Source organism: Notamacropus eugenii, chromosome 4, assembly GCF_028372415.1.
Source record: "Notamacropus eugenii isolate mMacEug1 chromosome 4, mMacEug1.pri_v2, whole genome shotgun sequence".
Classification (NCBI taxonomy): Eukaryota; Metazoa; Chordata; class Mammalia; order Diprotodontia; family Macropodidae; genus Notamacropus; species Notamacropus eugenii.
The window spans coordinates 11593419-11615372 of NC_092875.1; positions in this window are offsets into that span (position 1 = coordinate 11593419).

Consider the following 21954-nt stretch of genomic DNA (forward strand, 5'->3'; position numbering starts at 1 on the left):
AATCCTCAGGTCCCAGGCCCTTTGAGTCCGCTTGGAGCTCGGTGTTGGGTGCGGCTCAAGAGCCGAAGTCCCGAAGCTTGCAGTCCCGTCTCCTCTTTTGTGCCCATCTACCTCGCTTTCCTTCCTCCCACTTCCGTCCCAATCCGGCCTCCCCTCAGCTCCCGAACTCTGCGCGAGTAGGTTCACACAAATCACATCGCAACCCCATTATCCTGCCCATGGTCCCACATGCAAGGCCCCAGCTCTCTCACCAAGGCCAGCCTCGGTCACACCCAAGGTCCTCTTGGCAAGGTTAGACACTGGCTCCTAGTCCCCAACGGACCCACGCACAGGCACTCAGGGCTTTCCTCAGACCGACTGGCAGAGCGGGACACTCACAGAGTTCCACAGTCACATGGTCACACAATTGAGCACATAATCGTACAAGCCACACTCCTCAAAAACGCAACTGCAGACAGTCTGTGAGAGTCCATCACACCATTGTGAGCAGAACCACATCAGCCCGGTCACACTGTTGTCCCGCAGTTCTACAAGGTGTCCCGGGCTGACAGTCACACTCTTGCACACACACACACACAGGTACACCTTGTTGGGGGCGGGGGAGGCCCACAGCTTCACATTGATGCTGGGATCCAGTAGATAGAAGGAATGCCTGTCCGTAGCTGTTCACAGTCTCTCACACAGAAAGGGTACTGTGCTCTAGGAGCAAAGCAGAATTGAAACAGCTCAAAGGAAATGTAGGATGCGCAAATTTAGTGTATCCACCCCAAATATTCACACAGACTCTCTGTGCCCAACCTGTGGTAGAGCATTCTGAGCTCATATTGGTCTGATCAACCACAATCGGACACATTGAAACTTGACTTTATCATGGTGATGTAATTTTGGTCCTCTTGGGGAATGAAGGACAACAACCCAGTGCGTCCCGGTGAGTGTGATGAATTTGTCTGTGAAATAGTCAAGGAGTATGAGGGAGTGTCATAGGATAGTTTGGAGCTGGAGGGTTTGGGAGGCGTGGTCACAGACTAAGAACCTGAAGCAATGGAGGATGATGTGTCCGGGTGGACTCGTGTCTCAGAAAGCAGGTAATTTTATGTGGGGGTATGTTTGCCAACATGTTGGTGCCTTGGAGCATAACGCTGGGAATGTACATGTGTAAAAGTGAATGTCCAGACTGTGTGAGAAATTGTTGGAGTGTGGGACACTGGCAGATCCCTTCCAGTATATTTTGGAAAAGGTGGGGGAGGGGTAGATTTCCCAGCTTGATCTGGGTTCCTTTTGAGGGATGCTGTTCCTCTTTGCAGCAGACCTAGTTTCCAGGTTGAAAACAAATTTAAAGGTAGAGGAGGCCAGGCCAGAACCTACCAGGCAGGGCAGCTAGGACTAGGCCTCCCAAGCAGATCCAGGGTAGGGTCTCACTACCACTCTGGCCTAGGGCCTCAATGAGGTGAAGCCCATTGACCGGCTCAGTAATGTGGAGCCAAGCAGGGCATGTGTCTGTGTAGATCCGAGACTGGGCATGGGGGAGGGGTGGGTGGGTCTCTGTGGGACTGCTTTTTGTTTCTGTCTCTACCTTTGTGCCTGCTTTTCTGGCTATCTCTACCTCTCTGGGTCTCTTGGAATCTCTCATTCTACTTCTAACCTCTGTATGTTTCTGTTTTGACATCTGTCTCTGTTTCTGCCTCTGTTCCTGAGTCTGTGTATCATCTATCTGGCTCCTTGTGCCCCTGTAATAAACTCAGGGGAGGGCAATGCAGGGAAACAGGAGGCAGAGGTGTCTGCTGATTCTCTGGGATTGAATCTTTGCCCAGATGACCAGAAACACTAGGGCCCTGGCAGTTCTGGGGCACTTCCCCACAGAATCCCAGATAGACCACCAGCCTTCCTCCCTCCCCCAGGATCTCCTGAAGCCCTACCTATCTCCATGGTGCAGGGTGCCCCCAGTCAGCTATCCTCAGCAAAAAGAACTGACTGAGCCTGGCTTCTCTTTCCCCTTAGCATCTCAGGAGATCTCCAAGCACTGCCAACGTACAGTTCCAGAGCAGATCCCTAAGGTGCAGAGTGGGCATCAAGTGGGAAGCAGGCAGTGAGGGTGGGGAGATTGTCATGTCTGGTGGAAGCACCAGCCTAGCCCAGTGACACAGAGGGCCTAGGCTAGGTGGCTGTACTCCTGTTCAGGAATGGTGATTGAAAAGAAGGAAAGAATGAGAAAAGGGGAGAGAAGACAGAGGGGAAAAAGAGGAGATAAAAGGGAGGACAGAAAAGAAGAAGGAGGAGGAGAAGAAGAAAGAGGAAAAAAGGGGAAGAGAAAGGGACAGAGAAGAGGGAAGAGAGGGAGTAGGAGAGAAAATTGTGGAGAAAAGAGAAGAAAGGAGGAAGAGAGATGAGCATAAAGGGAGAGGGCCACAGGGCGCAGCCCCTGTCTCTCCCGACCCCAGTTCCCCTCCCGCTCCCTCAGACACGTCCTACATCCTCAGCCTTCATTGGGCGGGGCCGTACCCAGGCGGAAAAGTCGGGCAGCGCTTCCCGGTCAGGCGCACCCTGGTTCTGGGCTCAGCAGCTGCTCAGTCAGCCCAGAACACTCAGGAACAGCTCGGCCCCTCAGGCCCTCCCGTCAGTATGGGATGTCCAAAAGAGCCCAGCCGGTCTCACCAGCTCCTTGGGGCCCCAAAGTATGTGTGTTGGAGGGAACCACTGAACCATCAGGGAGAGGGGAAGGGAGTGGGGGAAACTTGGTCCGGAGGCCAGCCGAAGTGAGGAACCTGCAGGTTTGAAGTCTCTTTCCCACCTTCCTCCCCTGACAGGGGCCCTCCCAAGCCCAGCCCACTGCTGAGCTCCTCCTATCAGGCAGTAGTGGGCCCCAGGCCTTCCCTCTGCAGCCTTTGGGGGCCTCCTGGCCCTCTCTCTCCATCCTTCTCTATTCTACTGTCTCTGCTTTGAACCCCTTCTCCCTGACAGCACCTACAGCACCCGCTCTCTTCTCCATTGCCCTAGTATCTGCTCCCTTTTGCCACTCTCTAGCCCCTGATCTCTCCCCCTATCCAAGCCTTCTTTTTCCTTCCTTCTCTCCCCAGTATCTCTCTGCCCCTCTGTCCCCACTATCTGCTTCAACATCCTCTCCAGCCAGCCAGCATTTCCACTCCCCAGCATCCACTCCATCTATCTCTCTCCCCAATATCTACTCCCTCCCCACTTCATGTCTCTTCTTTTCCCCAGTATCTTCCTACCCCACTCTTTCCCTTCTTCACTTTGGCCAGGCTGAATCTCTCCTGCCTGGGCCAAGCCCTTCCATGAGGATCTAAGACCTCTGGGCCGTGGGTTGGCGCAGTCCAAGAGGGGGGCCTCTATCACCAATGTGGACTGTGGAGTGGTGGTGAAGATGAAGGCATTCAGCTGTGCAAATGGGGCTCCCAGGAAGTAGGCAGACTTAAGGAAATTGTTTGGTTGAACTGGTTCCCCACTCTGGGAGCCCTGCTGGGAAGAGCTGGGGTGGCCTCAACTCGAGCTGGAGGCAGCTCTGGGTGAGGAAAAGACCCACTAGGGATTAATCAGAACGAAAGTTGACTGGGCCGCCTTGACCTCAGCACAGGGAGGCGCGCTGGATTTAACATCAGAGGAGCATTTCTGTCTCCTATAAGCTGGGAGCAGCCCCCTCATCTCTATGACATCTTCAGGGTCGGCCACACACAGTAAGCACTTAATAAAAGCTCTATCTAACTACCTATCCATAGAGTCCTTTTTCTCCTCTGGGCAATGAAGATGTTGAATGATCTCGAGAGTCTGTTCCAGTCCAGGATCCCTGGATCCTTCCTTCCTCCCCTCCCAGCCTCTCTTCAGCACCACCCCTACTCCCACCCCACCTCCATTCCAGTGGGACTGCTGCCTCCAGTGGGACTGCTGCCTCCAGTGATCCTGGATTTATTTCATATGAGAGAAGCTTAGTGCCCTAGTGGATAGAGAACCAGGCATGGCTTCGCATCCCGGCTCCAACAGATACTGACTCTGACCAAAACTTAATTTCTTCGTGGTTTACTGTTGACAGCATCTTAAGACAGTAAGTTCCAAAGGAGCATTTGGGAGCAGGAGTGAGTCTCCTCCTCTGGGAGTTGCCTTTCCTGATGACCTTGTTCTCACAGGTCAGGTCCCAATCCCTCTATTTTATATCCATTTCTCCAAGTGGCTGCTCTCTCTCCCCCCTATGAAAGGGAGTGCTTTGAGAGCAGTGCAGAGCCTGTATCCCCAGCACCTGACACAACGCTTGGCCCTTACTTAATAAATGCTGATTGACAGATCTAGTCGGTCTGACGGCTTTGACTCATTGAATTGAGATGGAGAAACTGAGGCTAAGAACTAGAGCTGAGAGGCATTCCGGGGAAGCTTTGGGAATTGCGCCCCCTGGATGTGGCTGACAGTATGAGACTCCGAACCTCGGAAACCGCGAGGAGTTCAGTCCTGCTGCGGGATGAACAACCCAAAGTGGGCGGCTGGAGGTGGGGGTCCTCACACTAGACAAGGCATGACCCTTGCCTTCAGGGAGCTCCCAGGCTCCTGGTGAGGGCAATGACTGAATGACAAGACAGCATCCTAGGATAATTTCGCAAAACAGGGAGAAGCAGAGGCCCAGAAATTGGGAAGGGACTCGCCCAAGGTCACAAGAGAGGATCACGGATTTAGAATTGGAGGGACCTTAGCAGGGACCATCAAATTCAACCCCCTCATTTTACTGCTGGGCAAGCGGAGGTTCAGGCAAGGAAAGGGATTGTCTCTATCCCTCCTCCTTTGTTGGGAGACCCCAAAGGACGGATCAACAGATACCAAAGACCTTGGTGGGCGGAGTCTGACATGGGAGGGACAGTGACCATGGGACGTGCGTGGGAGGACCTGAGGAGCCTCTCGGAATGCTTCTGCTTCAAGAGGATCCACGAGGACCCCGGGGGCGTGGTCAAGAGGGGTGAGGCCAATAGATTCGTATGTCTGTCCCTCTGGAACGTGGGGCGGTTCGTGAGCAGCCTCGCAGCCAGACGCAGCAGAGTCAAGTCCAACTCAAACGCCCGAGTCGGTCCCCGCCTTCCCCCTCCAAACAAGGACAAACGCACACAGATTCACCTCAGCCCCAGCACCCCTGGATATCTTGTATGTACATTATGCGTGTGCATCTTCTCCTCCCGAGAAAAGCGTAAGTCTCCTGAAGACGGGGACTCTTTCGACTTTTGTATGCTCTTTTTAGCCTGCCCCTGAGTAGGTCTTTAATAAGCGTGTGAGGTTTGAGGAATTGAGGGACCCCTCCCCCTACTCGTGCCCTCGCTGATGTTAGCCGAATGTCTGGATAGATGGGTGCACAGGCGTGACCACTCTCTCCAGGTCTGGGTGCTGTCCGCACTTCCTCCGTAGGGGCTACCCTTGCATAAGGCGTGACCCTCACGCGTGGGACTTCTCCACACACGCACCGAAGGGTTCCTTGCCAGGGCTCACCTATGCCCTCCCCTTACTTGAACACCCCTGTGACTCCCCTTTGTGTCCTGCCCACACAAGTGTGGGCTTCCCACATTATATGTACCCGACTCTTCCAACAAACCTGTGACACTCCTGTGCATGCCAACCTCGCCACCACTCCCGCGTGGGCCAACTCTCCCTCCACGAGATATCCCCCGAAGGCTCGGGGCACAATATCTCCCGCCCTTGAAAGGAAAGTGGGTGCGCTCTGGCCCGATTTGGGTCAAGTGGTCTGAGGCGCTTCCTCCCGCCTCCCGAAGGCTGGTGAACCTCAGGAATTCACAGTTTGAAGATTCACCCCAGGTCTGAGATGAGAGGTCTCCCGGCTATCCTGCCCGGTTTTCAGCCCTCCCCTTGTTGCCTAGTGACCTAGTCACCTGTGATCCTGGGCAAGACACTACACTCTCTTGGGCCTCAGTTTCCTCCTCTGTAAAATGAAAGGGTTGGACCGGTTGGCCTCGGAGTTCCCTTTCAGCTCTATATCTAGGGTCCAACTATCCTTCCCCCCACCCCGCGGCCCCCCTCCCCGCCACCTCCGCGAATGAAGCTCTCCTCCAACCCTTGCCGTCCTCACGCGCACCCCCACCCCTTACTCCCAGGCGTTATACACAAACAAATGCACTTAGTGGAAAAGCTGCAGTTGAACTGGGGAGACCGGAGATGAGAGTTCGAATCCCGCCTCAGCCACGGACTAACTGTATGACCACAATCAAGTCCTTTCCCCTCTCCAAGGCTCTGTGAGTCTCAGCTTTGTCTTTAAAAAGGCGAACAATCTCTGCCCTGTTGTCTTCCCCCACCCCCCACCCCTTCAGGCGGCTGTTGGGAGAAAAGCGATTTATAAATCAAGAAGATCCACCAAAACTGAAATATTGGTTATTACAAAAAGCTCCACCCCTGTAATGCTCACTACCTCTGTACACAACCACACACCAACCATCTCTGTGTCAGTCTCTCCTTCTCTCTCTCTCTCTCTCTCTCTCTCTCTCTCTCTCTCTCTCTCTCTCTCTCTCTCTCACACACACACACACACACACACACACACAGGCACACACACGTTCACATTAGTGCATCACGGACGGTCGGACAGAACAAGAGAAAAACGAGCTCCATTCAGCCCCTCATTTTATAGAATGACAAACTGAGTCTCAGAGAAGGAATGGGAAGGAACTGGCCAAGGCCACACGCTGATGTGCAGTAGGGCTGGGATTCCGTGCCTCGGAAGCTTTCTTCCTGGCCTCTCTTGAATACCTTACCAAACTCGCGCAGTCACATTCTCTTCTCGCCCACAAAAAGAAAAGAAGGGAAGCTTATTTATTATGTGATAAGCACGGCGCTACAAGTTTTTCCAATTATTATCTCGTTTGATTCTTAAAACAACCCTGCGAGGTAGACGTTGCGTTTACAGTTGAGGAAACTGAGGCAGAAAGAGATTAAGTGATTTGCACAAGGTCTCACAACAAGTGTCTGAAGTCTGATTGGAACTCAAGTCTTTGACTCCACACTCAGAGCTCCCCCGAACAGAGACTCTGGAATGAATGCGCCACCCGGTGTCCAGAGCCAGGTGGCTGGGTTCTCCCTGCCCAGGGGCTCCTCATGAGTGCAGGGGCCCTGACTGGGCCACTTCGACCGCGGAATCAGTAGCTTCTTACAGGACTCACGCTAAGCTCCTCTGAGAAAGGGGAAGGTGAATGAAACGCTAAAAAGCAATGTCCTCTCGAATTCTCGGGAGTACTGAAGGAGTCATTCCCCCGTTCCAAGGGAGCTTTGAACGTGACCTGACCTTGTAGGAACCGAGAATCCCTGGGATTACAGCGCCTGGCACCTGAGAAGCTTCCAATTTGCGTTTGCTGAATCGAATTTGGTTTCTCCGTTCAAGTCAATCCCTCGAAAGTGAAATTCTCCTCGGCCCAGTCCACACAGCTGTGAAGGCCGGGCCGAAGGCAGGCGGGGGAGGGCTGGGAGGCCCTCATTCGATGCCTCAGAGTAGCCAGAGGTGCCGAAGTGAGGCCCTGACTCCGCTTCAGGGGCGGGTTTCCTGGCCTGGAAAGAGGGAATGATAGCCCCCGACGTCCGTAGAGATCGGACTCATAACATCGATGAGAGTCAGTCCCCGACCCACTCATCCCCCACCCCAGAACGGGCTCCCACGCTTGGAGATCTCTCTTCTGCCCAGCTCGCCGGGTTCTGGTGCGGGAAGGTCTCTGGGATCCTGGTAGGTCAGCGGACCGCAGGAGGCCCCGGGGGCTGCGTTTGGTGCAGCTTGTAATCCTCCAGGGAGGGCTTCGGGATCGAGCCGGAGACAAGAAATCGCCCCAAACTGAAGCCCCGAAACTAGGAGGGCTGTATGAGTATCCATGTCTGGAGCTCCCCACTGCGCCCCTTAACTGCCCCCTGCCAGTGAGCTGTGGGCGAGGGGAGGACCCCTTGCTCTTTCTCCCAGGCCCTGGAGTGGGCCGGGTTTGCGTCCGCTGAGTCGGTTGGTGGCAATTCGTGTTAATTGTTCAGATTAATGATCCGGATTAATTCAAGGCCTTGGGGCAGGTCTAACAGGTGCGGGGTGCCCTGACAGTGATGGAATTGCCCCAGCTCAGGGCTGAGACCAGGTCTACGCCAGAAGGGTGCTCTCCAATTCGGCTAATTGGAGGAGGCTGGGGGCGGACTGGAAGGACACCTGAGGGCCTACGGACCCAGGAATTTCGGAGCAGGCGGGATAGCAAAGCTCTGGCCCTGGAAGCACCTGAGGGCGCGACCTGGGAAGGATGCTGTGGAATCAGGCCAGGCCCAAAGACCCGCCCGGAGCTAGGAGGGGAGGAGGCAGGTTCAGCCTGTGGACTCCGCTACTCCACCCGCAGCCTCCCCAATCTTTTTCATTCGAGAAAACGGGCCCCTGGCAAGGGCTTGAGGAAGCGGGTAGAGATTAGAGCTGGGGACGCCAGGCCCTCTGGACCCCGAAACGCCAGCCGCCTCAATCTCTCCTCCGCCTTCCTTTGCTTCCCTCCGTTCTTTCCCTTCTATTAGCTCTCTTTCCTTCTCTCCCTATTTCCTGTCTCTCGGGGTACCTCTTCTCTTTCTCCTCTACCTCTCGGCCTCTTCCGTTCGGTCTCTGATTCTTCCTGTCTGTCTGCTCCGTGTTTCTCTCTTTCTGCATTTCTCTGTGCCCCTCTCTCTTTCTCCTGTTTTCCTCCCTTATTTTCTCTGCCTCTTTCCTTTTGTCTCTAGTTCCCCTTCGCGACTCCACCGGTCTCTCCTGACTGTCCGTCTCTCGATCTCCGACCTTCTTAGCTCTCGATCTCTCTCTGTCTCTGACTCCTGCCCTGGTTGAGACGCCAGCTTCTGCTCTCGGATACTAGCCCACACATTTCGCCTTCCAAGTTTTCGTTGCAGGGCAGAAGGGGGGGGGGGGGAGTTCGAGTCTCCACAGCACTGTTCGGGCTATCGTCTCTCGCTTCGGGAGTTCCGGGGTCTCCCCTTGCATCCCTCTCAGATTCCCACTCCCATTGCCCCATCGGCCTCAGTCCTTTTGATCCACTTCACTGTTGGTTTGATCCCCTCTTGGAGGTGCGAACTCGGCAGGGCCCCAGGAGCCCCAGGAGAATGGAGGGCACCCAATCTATGCTCTTACGACCTCAGTCCAGGCATCCCTAATCCGGGGAGAAGCCCCCGACTTTGGTCTTCCAGCTCACGCTCATACTGTCAGCCTGTATACCCCGGAATGTGGGTATCTCTGGATTTGCGCTGTGTGTCTGTCAGTCAATCAATAAACGTTGTTCCAGGCACTGAGTGAATCGATAAATGTCTAAGTATCTTTTGTGTGGAGAGAGTCTCGAAGTTTAGATAAGAGTTTGTTGTTGTCAAAGAGATCACAGTCTGTGACTGGAAGACAGAGACAGTGAACGAATCTTGGATTTGTCCTCGGAACCTAAGTTCGAATCTTGATTCCGGTACTCACTATGCACGTAACCTGGAGCAAGTTTCCTCTCCTTTCTTGGCCTCTTGGGTTCTTTCCAGCTCTAGATCTCGGATTCTGTCTGGCCTGTCCCCTCTCTGAGCCTCAGTGTCTCCGTCTGCAGCACGACGTGGCTAAATTCCATGATACCAGGATGACAGCAGGTCCTCCTCAGCTCTAAATGGCTCTAGCCCCCAGGAGTGTATAGATATGGACATCACCATACAAGCCTACGTTAGGAATACGCAATGGCGCTCCATCACGAGAACGTACTAGTCTAGCCAGTCCTGTGCCATCCATATTGCCCGACTTGGTTGTCCTGGTGTGCCTTTCGTGGGGCAGAGCTGATTCCTGTGCGTCTCTGTGTCTAGGAGCTCAGGCTCATGGGGGATGTGGGACCAAGCAGGGAACTGGGAGGCCAGGAAGTCCAAAGCCTTCCTTTTATTCCGAACACAATTTTTTTTTATTTTCACAAAGATCCACTTTCTCCCCCTTCCACCTCACCCTTGAGCTGCCCCTCCTAAGGAAACAAAACAAAACCCTTGTAATAAACATATATAGTCAAGGAAAACACCCACACTTGCAAATGTCCAAAACAAAATTCTCAGTCTGTGCCCTGAGTCTTCCACCACTCTGTCAGGAAGAGGATCGTGTTTTATCCTGAGTCCTTTGAAATCATGGTTGGTCATTGTTAGTAATAATAGCAAACCATTCATAATACACTTTAACTTTACAATTATCTCATCTGATCCTCAGAACAACCCTGGAAAGTAAATGCTATTATTATCCCCATTTTACAGACAAGGAAACTGAGGCATGGAGAGGGAAAAGTTGTGACAGCTAGAAAGTGAGGCTAGATTTGAACTTAGGTCTTCTTAACTTCAGGTCTTTATTCACTGTGCTATTTAACTGTGTTCATCAGAGTTCCCAAGTCTTTTAAAGTTTTTTTTTCATAACTTTGTAAATAGAACATAAAATATTCTCCTGGTTCTGCTCAATTCACTATGCATCAGTTAATATGAATCTTCCCTGGTTTCTTTGATACTATTCCCTTCCTCATTTCTTCCTGCACAATAGCATTCCATGACAGTTACAACTTCAGTCATTCCACAATTGATGGGCACCCCCTCAGTTTCTAATTCTTTGTGCTGCAAAAAGACCTGCTAGAAATATTGTTGAACATCTGTGGTTCCCTCATTATACAGATGAGGAAACTGATGACCAGCGGAGAGTTAGGCAAAGCAAGGGACTACAGAAACTCCAGCATATTGGAGGGGCAAAGAGGGCCACTCTGACAATGTGACTTTCCAGACAAACTGATTTCATGACAAGAAATCTTGCCCAAGGGGAGGGAACTTATGTCTTGGAGGAAAAGCTCCAAGCACCACCTGCTTGGGGTGGCCCAAAGGCCAGATTGGCATGAAAACTCTCCTACCCTTCACCACCTTCTTTTACAGGATTCTGGTACAGACTCTTTCCTCACCCCCATCATACTCCAGAGTCAGATTCCCAACCCCTCCCTGGATTCAGGGGCCCTCTCTGTTTCACACCTGATGGAGTGACAGATAGTGAGAAAAGAAGGGAGGAAAGGAGACAGTTGGAGAGGACCAAGGAGAGGGCACCTGAGGGAAGGAAGGAGAAAGGAGGGAGGAGCTGGAAAGAAGGAGGAGGGGGAAGGGAAGGGGGGAAAGAAGCAGGAATGAGAAGAGGAGGGAAAGGAAGATGGAGAGATAAGACAGAGAGTCAGAGTCTGGGGGACAGACAGAACTAGATGGAGAAGGAAGGGGAGAAGAGGAGGTTTATACAGGAAACAAGAAACCAGCTGGAAGAGGATGAATGAAGACTAGGGGAAGGAAAAAGCTACCATTTTGACCCAAGAAGCAAGATGCTGAAGGAACTCAAGGAGGAGGTCCCAGTGTACTTTGTCTGGTACTGCTTTGAGCCCTCTCCACTCCAAAGCTTTCCCTAGAGCCCCTAGCCCTGGCAGTAGGGAGAGGGCAAGGCACTCAGGTGATGGACAGGAACAGGGAAAGGAAACTCACAAGAGGAGAAGGGCCACTGCTGACTTCTCTGGATACTTTTAAGAGTCAAAAATGTAAAAGACATTTGTAAAATCACTATAAAGACATAAAAGTATTATTATCATCCCCAGGCAGCTAGGTGGTGCTACAGTGGATAGAGCACTGGCCTTGGAGTCAGGAGGACCTGGGTTCAAATCCGACCCCAGACACTTACTAGCTGTGTGACCCTGGGCAAGTCACTTAACCCTGTTTGTGTTGGTTTCTTCATCCATAAAATGAGCTGGAGAAGAAAATGGCAAAACGCTCCAATATCTTTACTAAGACCCCCCTGTGGGGTCATGAAGAGTCAGTCACGACGGAAATGATTCAATAACCACAATGTCATCATCACCACAGTTTGGCTTCTGAGATTAGCTATGTGATCCTGGCTGGGCTACTGAGTCTCTGTAAGTCTGAGTTTTTCCATCTGTGGAATGGAGATAATGTCATCTATTTCACAGGAGTGTTGTGAAAACTAAGCAAGATTACTTTTGCAAACCCTAATGTATTCAGTCAAATTCTACCTTCCTTCTATTTCTCTACCACATTAAAGATTGTAAAAACAGATTCTCAGCCACCTGATGAGCTGAACAGGCTGTCTGCTATTATACCCACTTTGTAGAGGTAGAGACTGAGACTTAGAAAGAATCACAGTGCTAGTCAACCTAGGGCCCTTCTTTTGATTCATACACATTAAGACCACATTGGCATCTTCCATTGTCATGGTGAGTATCTCCACCCCAACTTTTTTTTACATTAATTATTCATTCAAGACTTCCCTGTCCTCCATTTTCTTTTTGAACCCAAGCCTAAGACTTTACATTTATTCCTGTTAAAACTTAAAACTACTAGTTTTGCCCCTTTTTCCTACTCTTTCAAGATCTTTTCAGCTCCTCATTTATCATCTGGTTTTTTGGCTAATCCCTACTTACTTTGGATCTTCTACAAGTTAGTGGTGCAGTGAATAGAGTGCTGTGCCATGAGGCAGGAAGGCTTGAGTTCAAATGCAACCTCAAACACTTCCAAGCTGTGTGACCTTGGGTGAGTCACTTACCCTTTGCTTGCTTTAAATCCACTGGAAAAGGAAATGGCAACCTGCTCTAGTGTCCTTGCTAAGAAAATCCCATGGACAGTACTGGAATGCTATGATGGCCTTAGTTTCCCCAAATATAAAATAAGGATCATAACAGCACCTACCCCCCAGGGTTTTTGTGAAGATAAAACAAGATGATATTTGTAATGTGCTTAGGAAAATACTTGACATGCAGTAAGTGTTGTATAAATGTTAGCCATCATCATTTTTATCTCCTTCATTAGTAAAAGTGTTGATCTACAGACTTCCTTGCATCCTGACACCAATTAATTGGCCAACATTTTGTGCAGCTGCTGTGACCAGGAAAAATGACCTGGAATTTAGAAACTGGGTATTAGGAAGATAAATTATACTTCCTAGGACTCTAGGCTAATAAATCTAGGGATCACTAATTATCTTAGGGAAATGAGTTAGGTGGTGGATAAAATGCCTGGACTGGAGTCAAGAAGACTCATCTTCCTGAGTTCAAATCTGATCCCAGACAGTTACTAGCTATGTGACCCTGGGCAAGTCACTTAATACTGTTTGTCTCAGTTTTCTCATCTGTAAAATGAACTAGAGAAGGAAATGGCAAAGCACCCCAGTATCTCTGCCAAGAAAACCCTAAATGGGGTCATGAAAAATCAGATACCGCTAACAGCTGAACACCACCAACAAAAATTATCCGAATGTTTTGTACAAACCACTTCCCTTCCTGAGCCTCAGTTTCCTTATCTACAAAATAAAAGAGTTGAGTCCTCTGGCCAACTCTGATATTCTGTGTCACAGGGTAGGGGGATTCTGAAAGTCTCCTGTTAAACTGAGGATTCCTTTTGGGTAGGGGTCAGCCTAGTTGCCCACCCACGTGCCTTCTAATTCTCCAGTTCTCTAATTCTGGGATGCTATGAGTCTGGGATCCTCAGTTTCAAGGTCCTTCCCTGCTCTGACATGCTCTGTTCTGAGATTCCTTCCAGCCCTGACATTTTGGGATTCTGGGAAGTACTGTGTTAGGAATTCTCAGGCCTGCCTCCAACACCTCCCCACCCCCCAGCCTTTCTCTGCCTCAGGACATTTAAAGAGACATTGAGGCCCCGCGCCTTCCTTGTTATTTTAAAAACAAACATCCTCCTGGCCCCTCTCCTCTTGCCGACTCCCTTGTTTTCTCCTGGAGGGGGGTGGGGTGGAGCGCAGGCTGGAAATATTCCTCTGGCCACCTCCTCAGGAGAGAGGGGCCTCCCACATAGGCTGTAAAGATGGACTGTTGGTCTTTCTAGGGAGAGAACAAAACCACTCATCCAACCAGTTACTGGTATAGTGTGGACGCTAAATCTGGACCCAGAGTGTCTACAGGGCTTTGCAGCTGACCTCCTGGGTGAGCACGCGTGGCTCCCTTTCTATCTCTGATCCTTTGATTTCTCTTCCATCAAATGACAAACCTTGGTCTAAGATTCTCCTTCCCCCAGTTCAAACATCCAGGGGACTTGAGGACGCCTTCTTTGCAAAGATTGGCCTTCTCATGTCTGCTCTCCTTGGGATCCCAGAGGTCACCCTTCCTAATAGTTGCCTGCTCCCATTCCTTCCTCCATCTACAGTTTACCAGGTGCTAACCTTGTGGGATGAATGGGACCAATTTGTTTGACCCCATTTGACAGATGAAAAAAAACTGAGGTTCGGAAAATTTAAGTACTCATAGAGTTTTGCAGCTGGGAGAGACTCTTAAAAGTCATTTACTTAAAGAATTCTAGGATTTAAAGATGCCTTAGCAATCATTAAGTCCACCCCACCCTTCTTATTTTGCAGATGAGGAAACTGAGACCCAGAGAAGTTATATAACCAAATGGATACAAATACTATGTGGTGAGGCACTTTCCTCTCTGGGCCTCAGTTTCCCCATGTCAAATGGAAAGGTGAGATGGTAGCTCAGGTATCTTCTATATCTGATGCTCCATGTCCTCTCTGTGTTACCCTGAGAAAATGACTAGTTCATGGAATCTCCTAGCTGAAGGAGGTTGGGGCTCAGTGAGTCCAACTCAGTCATTTTTGCAAAAGAGAAAGGACCCAGAGAGGGAAATGGACTTGCCTACAATCTGATAGAGGCTTAAATCACTTTCCCTGAGCTCCAACTTCCTTCTCAGAGACCCTAATCCCTGTCTCACAGGGATATTGTCATGCAAGGCGTTTTGAAAACCTTCAGTGGCTGGAGAAATGAGAGTTAGATTCCTGCTACCAATGTTCACCCCCCACCCCCACCCACCACTCCCCACCCCTGGGCAAGGGCAGACAATGGGGGGTGGGGAGGAGGGACTTGGGCTCCACTCCTTCCTTGGGCAAGATTGGCTTGTCCCTCCCTCCCGTTCAGTCCCCTCCTTTCTCCCCAGCTGGGGTGGGAGGGGGGAGGGCATTGCTGGGATTTAACACTTCAGCTAGGAGGGGGGCCTGGGGGATGGAGAGGAACAGATGCCTGGGAATGAGTGACGGGGAAATGGACACCTGCAAACTGTGCTCCCCCCCTCGGGGACACACACACACACACACACACACACACACACACACACACAGGCACATGCCCACACATGTGCTCCTACATGCAACTCAGGAGAACACGGGGTTCTCCTCCTTTCATGCTGGCCCCGAGGGCCAGCTCCTTCATTTTACAGAGGAGGAAACTGAGGCCCAAGGTGACAGATGGCCTAGGCAGGATTAGATCCCAGGTCTTTTGACTTCCAATCTGGAACCCTTACTATCAGACCTCAATGTCCTCAGGAACTCTTGAACAGACATGTGATTCTGCACATAGGGAGGACTTTCTGGGGGTCAATTTTCTGGTCCATTTCCCTTGTTCTTGAGTAGTTAACTAATTCTTGCCCTCCCCCACCCTCCCCTACTTTGAGACCCAAGGGGTGGCACCTCTTATGACTTTCCAGGATCATCTGGTTTCAATGGGAGATCCCATGGAGAGGGATGGGTTCAGAGGGAAGGCCAGCCCCACCGCCACTCCACAGTGGAAAGTTGGGTGCAGGAAACTGACACAGCAGCCACTGGCCTTCAGGTCCCTCCCCTCCTGTTTTGGTTAATCTACTTCTATGTCATCTTCGATGTCTGTTTCTGTTGTACAGGAAGACACCATACCCGAAAACCACGCACTGAAAGATACTATATCAATCTCTTAGACTGGGGAAGAAACTTTAGGTAACAAGAATCTTTGTTTTGTAGCTCATGATGCCTTGTAGGGGCAGTGGTGAGAGAGAGCCCTGGCTTTGGAGTCAGGGAGACCTGAGTCCAAATCTTACCTTTGACACTTACTAGCTGTGTGACCCTGGACAAGTCTCTTGACTTTGGATCAGTTTTACCTCCTGATGAAGAATATAGTGAGAGTGATGGGGTTCACAGTAACATTCACCTCCACTCCACCCCCAACAGAGCTGTCCTGAGGGTCAAAGGAATGTGTTCCAGATGAAAATATTTGAATTTTTATTATTTCTCTTAAAGGGCTAGAGAAATGTTACATATTATTACTAGCATAAAAAATACCATGTCATAAGGAGGAGAAATGGAGGGAGCAAAGACCTGGGTTCAAGTCTCCTTTTCAGCACAGGTTTGCTTTGTGACCTTGGGCTTGCCACAGTGCCTGGTATACAGGAAGCACTTAATAAATGTTTTCCATTCATTCATTTCATTTCATTCATTCATTCATAGTAGACAGAGCCAGCTTCAGATGAGTTTCCAAGTCCTATTTCTCCTGCATACTGGTGGTCGGAGCCTAGGGTGGACTTGTTGACCCAATCTTTCCATCCCAAAGGACTCTAGGACTACATGGACACAAGAGCTCAGAAGCTGCTAAGTGCCTGCATCACCTGGACCTATGAATCATGAATCAGGACCAAAAAAAGGTGCTAAAGTGTAATGGATTCTATAATAAGATAGTGTATCATTAGAGAGTGTCCACAGTCCTGCAGTTATATCCTATGTACCTCCCAGCTCAGACATCCCCTGTTCTGAGCTCTCTCCTGGTTCTGTCCTTCTGAGTTCAAACCCAGTCCTCTACCTACTATTGGCATACCCTGTTCCCCAAGAAGAGTAGCTAGGAAAAGGACCTCAAGGAGATGATGGATGGAGAGTCCCTGCCCCTTTTCCTATTTTGGGGGGGCTGCTGTATGCAGGTCCCTGCAGTGAAGGGGAGTGGGGAACCCCAGGTCCTACAGGTAGCTGGGCACACTTCGACTATGCGGGCATGGAAGCATGAAGCCAGCCTCTGAGTTCTGGCCTTAGCTTTCCTGGTCCCCACCAGGATGGGAAGACTTTCTGAAGCCAGAGAGACTCTTTCAGACCCATGGGGAAACTGTGGGAGAGAAGAGGGGGGCAAATGACTGAGGAATTTTAAAAGGGCTTCAGTCTATGAGCCTTTAAGTCCTCCAGCCACACGGAGACTGCCCGCCCACCCCTCCCGCCCCCCACCCCCGTTGTTCCTCAGCAGGGCCCATCTTTAAACGTCCTGGACCCAGGAATCCTGCTGAGAAGCTGGAAAGAATCCCAGATGTTTCAGACAAGAACCATGTGGGAGCCTGGCCCTCTCCCCAGGGGGCCCCTCCCCCCAGGGGGCCCCTCCCCAAATACAGGGGATTGCTGGATGGAGGTTTGTCTTTGAAGGGAAAGAATTAATAACAGTAAGAACTCTCTTTTCTAGACTGCCCCCTGCCCCCTCCCCCCTTCCTGTTGGCCACTCCCTTCAGTCTTGCTCCCATTTTATAGATGAGTACCATGATTTATCTCAGAGCTGGGACTCAAATTCAAGCGTTGGGATAACAAGTGTCTTGCTCTTCTTACTACCCAGGGGTCTTAGTAACAAGAGAAGGACAGGAGGTCTGGTGAGAAAAGTGTGTAAGAACAGGAGAACCCTAGAGATAGTTAATGCCAGGGAAGAAACTAGCACCTGGGGAGAGACTGCGGCTCTTGGGGAGAGAGGGGCTGATCAGGGGCCTGGAAGAGGAGGAGGGAAAGAATGGTTTTGAGGAGAGGAAACTAGGATTCCCAGAGGGATCTTTGGAGAAGGCAGCTTGTGGTTTAGTCTGTGACTGGAATTGTCCCAGGGTGGAACAGAAGACAATGAGTTTCCCTGACACTGAAGGCTTTGCCAACTTCACCAGGGAGTTGGATGGCCAAGGGCAGGGCGTTGGTCCATGTCCCAGGGGATGGACCAACAAGGACTTGTTGGGGTGGGGGGTGCCCTCAGCCTCTTAGTGGAACAAGAGTTCCTGGAGGATGGTTCTGAAGAGGGGGCAGACACAGGGGAATTGGGGAACCTTGGGAAAGAAGAGGCCAACTGGACATTCTCTGAAGGCATGTCCCTAAGGAAAGTGACCAGAACTGAATATGCACTGTGTCATGCAAACAGAGGCAGCCCAGCTGGGTAAAGAGAGTGCTGATTTCATCACCAAAAGACCTCTGGGCCAGTCCCCGTAGTCTAGCTGGGTAACACCTCTCTAAAACTGTAAAGGACAGCACAGGTGGAGATCTACACTGAGGAGGGAATTTCCCCACCAGGAGTTCCCTGTCCCCTGAACACCCAGCAGTTGAGCCTAGACACAAGCCAGGGCCAAAATCTCCCAGTCCCAGGCATTTTCTGCTGCCTACCTGAGAGATAGGAGGCTCAGATCCTCTGCCCTTCATCCCAGTAGGAGACTATAAGCTCATCAAAGACAGGGATTGCTCAGTCCCCAGGGCCCAGCTATACTTTAATGACAGGGCAGCTGGGTGGCACAGTGGATAGAACACTGGGCCAGGAATCAGAAAGACTTATCTTCCTGAGTTCAAATCTGGTCTCAGATACTTATTAGCTGTGTGACCTTCGGCAAGTCACATCACGCTCTTTGGCTCAGTTTTCTCATCTGTAAAATGAGTTAGAGAAGGACATGGCAAACCAAACCAGTATCTTTGCCAAGAAAACCCCAAATGGGGTCATGGAGAGTAGATCACAACAGAACAACAGCAAATTCCTTAATGAATAATTACTAAATTATCAAATTGAATTAATTCTAAGTCTACCACTGCGTGATGTTGAACAAGCCCCACCCTCTTCCCCCACTCCATGCCCATAACTTTTCCTCTTCTCCCTTCCTCCTCATCTTTCTCCCTAGTGACCATCCCAAAGCTCTCTCGTGAAACCTGGTGCCTCTTCACAAGAGATCTTAGAACTCGTCCATAATTATTTTGTTGTGGTTTGTTGTTCAGCCATGTCTCACTTTCTGTGACCCATGTAGGGTTTTCTTGGCAGAGATCCTGGAGTGGTTTGCCATTTCTTTTTTCAGCTCATTTTATAGATGAAGAAACTGAGGCAAACATGGTGAAGTGACTTGCCCAGGCTCATGCAGCTAGTACATGTCTGAGACAGGTTTGAACTCATGAAGATGAACACGATGTCTTCCTGATGCCAAGCCTAGCATGCATCTAGCATTGTGCTAAGCTCTTTACAATTATTATCCCACTTGACCTCACAACAACCGTGGGAAGTAGGTGCTATTATTATGCCCATTTTACAGATGAGGAAACTGAGGCAAACAAAGATTAAGTTACTTGCCCAGGATCACACTGCTAGGAAATATTTGAGGCCAGATTTGAATTCAGGTCTAGTCTGAACCATTCTCATTTTTACAGAGTAGGAAACTGAATTCCTCCAGTATTTAGCATTCTCCCTGCTATGATAATATCCTAGCCTGTAGTTTTCTAATTGTCTCATGTGTGACTCTTGTTTTCTGAAGCAGATTGTAAGTTCCTGAGGGGAGATGCTATTTTAATTATTCTCTCTCCCTTGGGAGGGCCCAGCACAGAGTGTAACAGAGAGTGCCCAAGACTTGGAGTCAGGTGAACCTAAGTTTGAATGGTGTCATAGAGGACAGCTAGGTGGCATAGTAGACAGAATGCTAGGCTGGATGTCAGGAAAACTCATCTTCAAAGATCTTTCGAAGTTCAAATCCAACCTCAGCCATCTACTAGCTAGGTCACCTTGGGCAAGTCACTTAACCCTGTATGCCTCAGTTTCCTTATCTTTCAAATGAGTTGGAGAAGGAAAATGGCAAACCATTTCTCCGTGGAGGGAGTTTCTTCCACCTCCCAACCCAAGATTCTCTTCCTGCTGGTATAGAGGGGACTGATTGGATTCCAAGAGTGAGCAGGCCCTGCCAACCCAAAAAGACTTTGGACCCAAGTCCAAAATGTCAGTGTTGGTTACCAGAGGTGGAGCTAGTGGTAGTGCTCATGGACCCACCTAAAGGGAGAGGGGAAAAGGGTTGAGATCAGAGCTGGATGGAAAGGAAGATGAAACCGAATCAAGTAAATCCTAGATTTGAGGGGGACATTGACCTATGATTTTTTGGACTATGATTTTAAGGACAAGGGAATTCCTGGTGAGGAAGTACTTCCACCGATGCCAATAATAAAGTAAAAGATAGGAATAGTAGCTAATATGTCTACAATGCTTTAAGATTTGCAGACTTTGCTATCTCATCTGATCTTCATACCTGCCTTTTGAGGTAGTTGTTGCTATTATCACCCCCATTTTACAGATGAGGAAAGTGAGGAAGTGTAAGTGAGAGCTCAACACCTGCCCTGCAATTTGTAGTCTTAGATATATAGACCCACAAAGTTGTCTAAGGCATGGAGGAGAAGTGACTTGTCCAGGGTGACACAGCCAGTGTGTGTCAGAGGCAGGTCTTTCTGACTTTGAGACTTTCTACTTAAAATTTCAGGTATTTTAACTATTAAAACAAGCTCAGCCCTCCAGCCAGTATTGATTAAACACCTCGGGTACAGAAGAATTTGGGCATTTTAAGTATCAGAGGTGAAAAGGGACCCCTTTATAGGCATGGAGATGACCAATGCAAAGGCATGGAGGTGGTAGCTGAGCCATTATACTTTCCCAGACTCCAGCGTGAATTGCTCTGTTCCTGTTTTCTCATTTGTTACTGTCATTGTATTTGCTGTTTTGTTGCTTCTGTTTATTTCACCTTGTATCAGTTCATAGACATCTTCCAATGTCACTTTGTATTCATCATACTCATTGTTTCTTACAGCCCAGTAACAGCCCTGGACCATAACTTGTTTAGGCATGACCCAGTCTATGGGAAGTTACTTTGTTTCCAGTTCTTTGCTACTAGAAAAGGGCTGTTAGAAGAGTTTTTAGCCTTATGATACAAATATGGTGCTGATTGTGCTCGTCCTTCATTGCTGAAGAAGACCATACCATCAGAGAAATGATGACATGACTTGCACTTGACTTTGTTGTGAGAGGAAGGGCTGTGCAGGTCACCAGCCTCACTTCTCCAGAGCCATCTGAATCCAGTGACCAGATATTCATCAGGATGAATGGAGATGACTCAGGATGACCGGGAGACCTTGACTGATACCTACAGTGGGAAAAACCAAAACAGAGAAAAAAAATCATACACCAATTTCCCTGATGAATAGAGATGCAAAAATGTTAAATAAGTAACAAAAAGATTATAGCAACTTATTACGAGAATAATACACTTTGATCAGTAGGATTTATACCAAGGCTAGTTCAACATTAGGAAAACTATCAGCACTATTGATCATATCAACCATAAAACTAAGAGAAACTGTATGATTATGTCAATAGATGCAGAAAAAAACCTTTGACAAAATACAACACACAATCCTATTGAAAACACTGAAGGCCATAGAAATAAATGGAGCCTTCCTTAAAATAATAAGTAGTATCTACCTAAAAGCATCAGCAAACATTAAAGGTAATGGGGATAAGCTAGATGCATTTCCAATAAGATTGGGGTGAAACAAGGATGTCCATTATCACCACTGTTATTCAATATGGTACTAGAAATGTTAGCATTAGCAATAAAAGAAGAAAAAGAAATAGAAGGAATTAGAATAGGGAAAGAAGAAACTGAGTTATCACTCTTTGCAGATGATATGATGATATACTTAGAGAATCCTAGAGAATCAAGTAAAAAACTACTTGAAATAATAAAAACTTTAGCAAAGTTGCAGGATATAAAACAAGCTCACATAAATCATCTTCATTTCTATATATTACTAACAAAGCCCAACAACAAAAGATAGGAAGAGAAATCCCATTTAAAGTTACTGTAGACACTATGAAATATTTGGGAGTCTACCTGCCAAAAGAAACCCAGGAACTATATGAACACAACTACAAAACACTTTTCACACAAATAAAGTCAGATCTAAATAATTGGAAAAACATCAGTTGCTCATGGGTAGGCTGAGCTAATATAATAAAAATGACAATTCTACCTAAATTAATTTATTTATTCAGTGCCATACCAATCAAACTACCAAAAAATTATTTTCTAGAGCTAGAAAAAATATTATCAAAATTCATCTGGAAG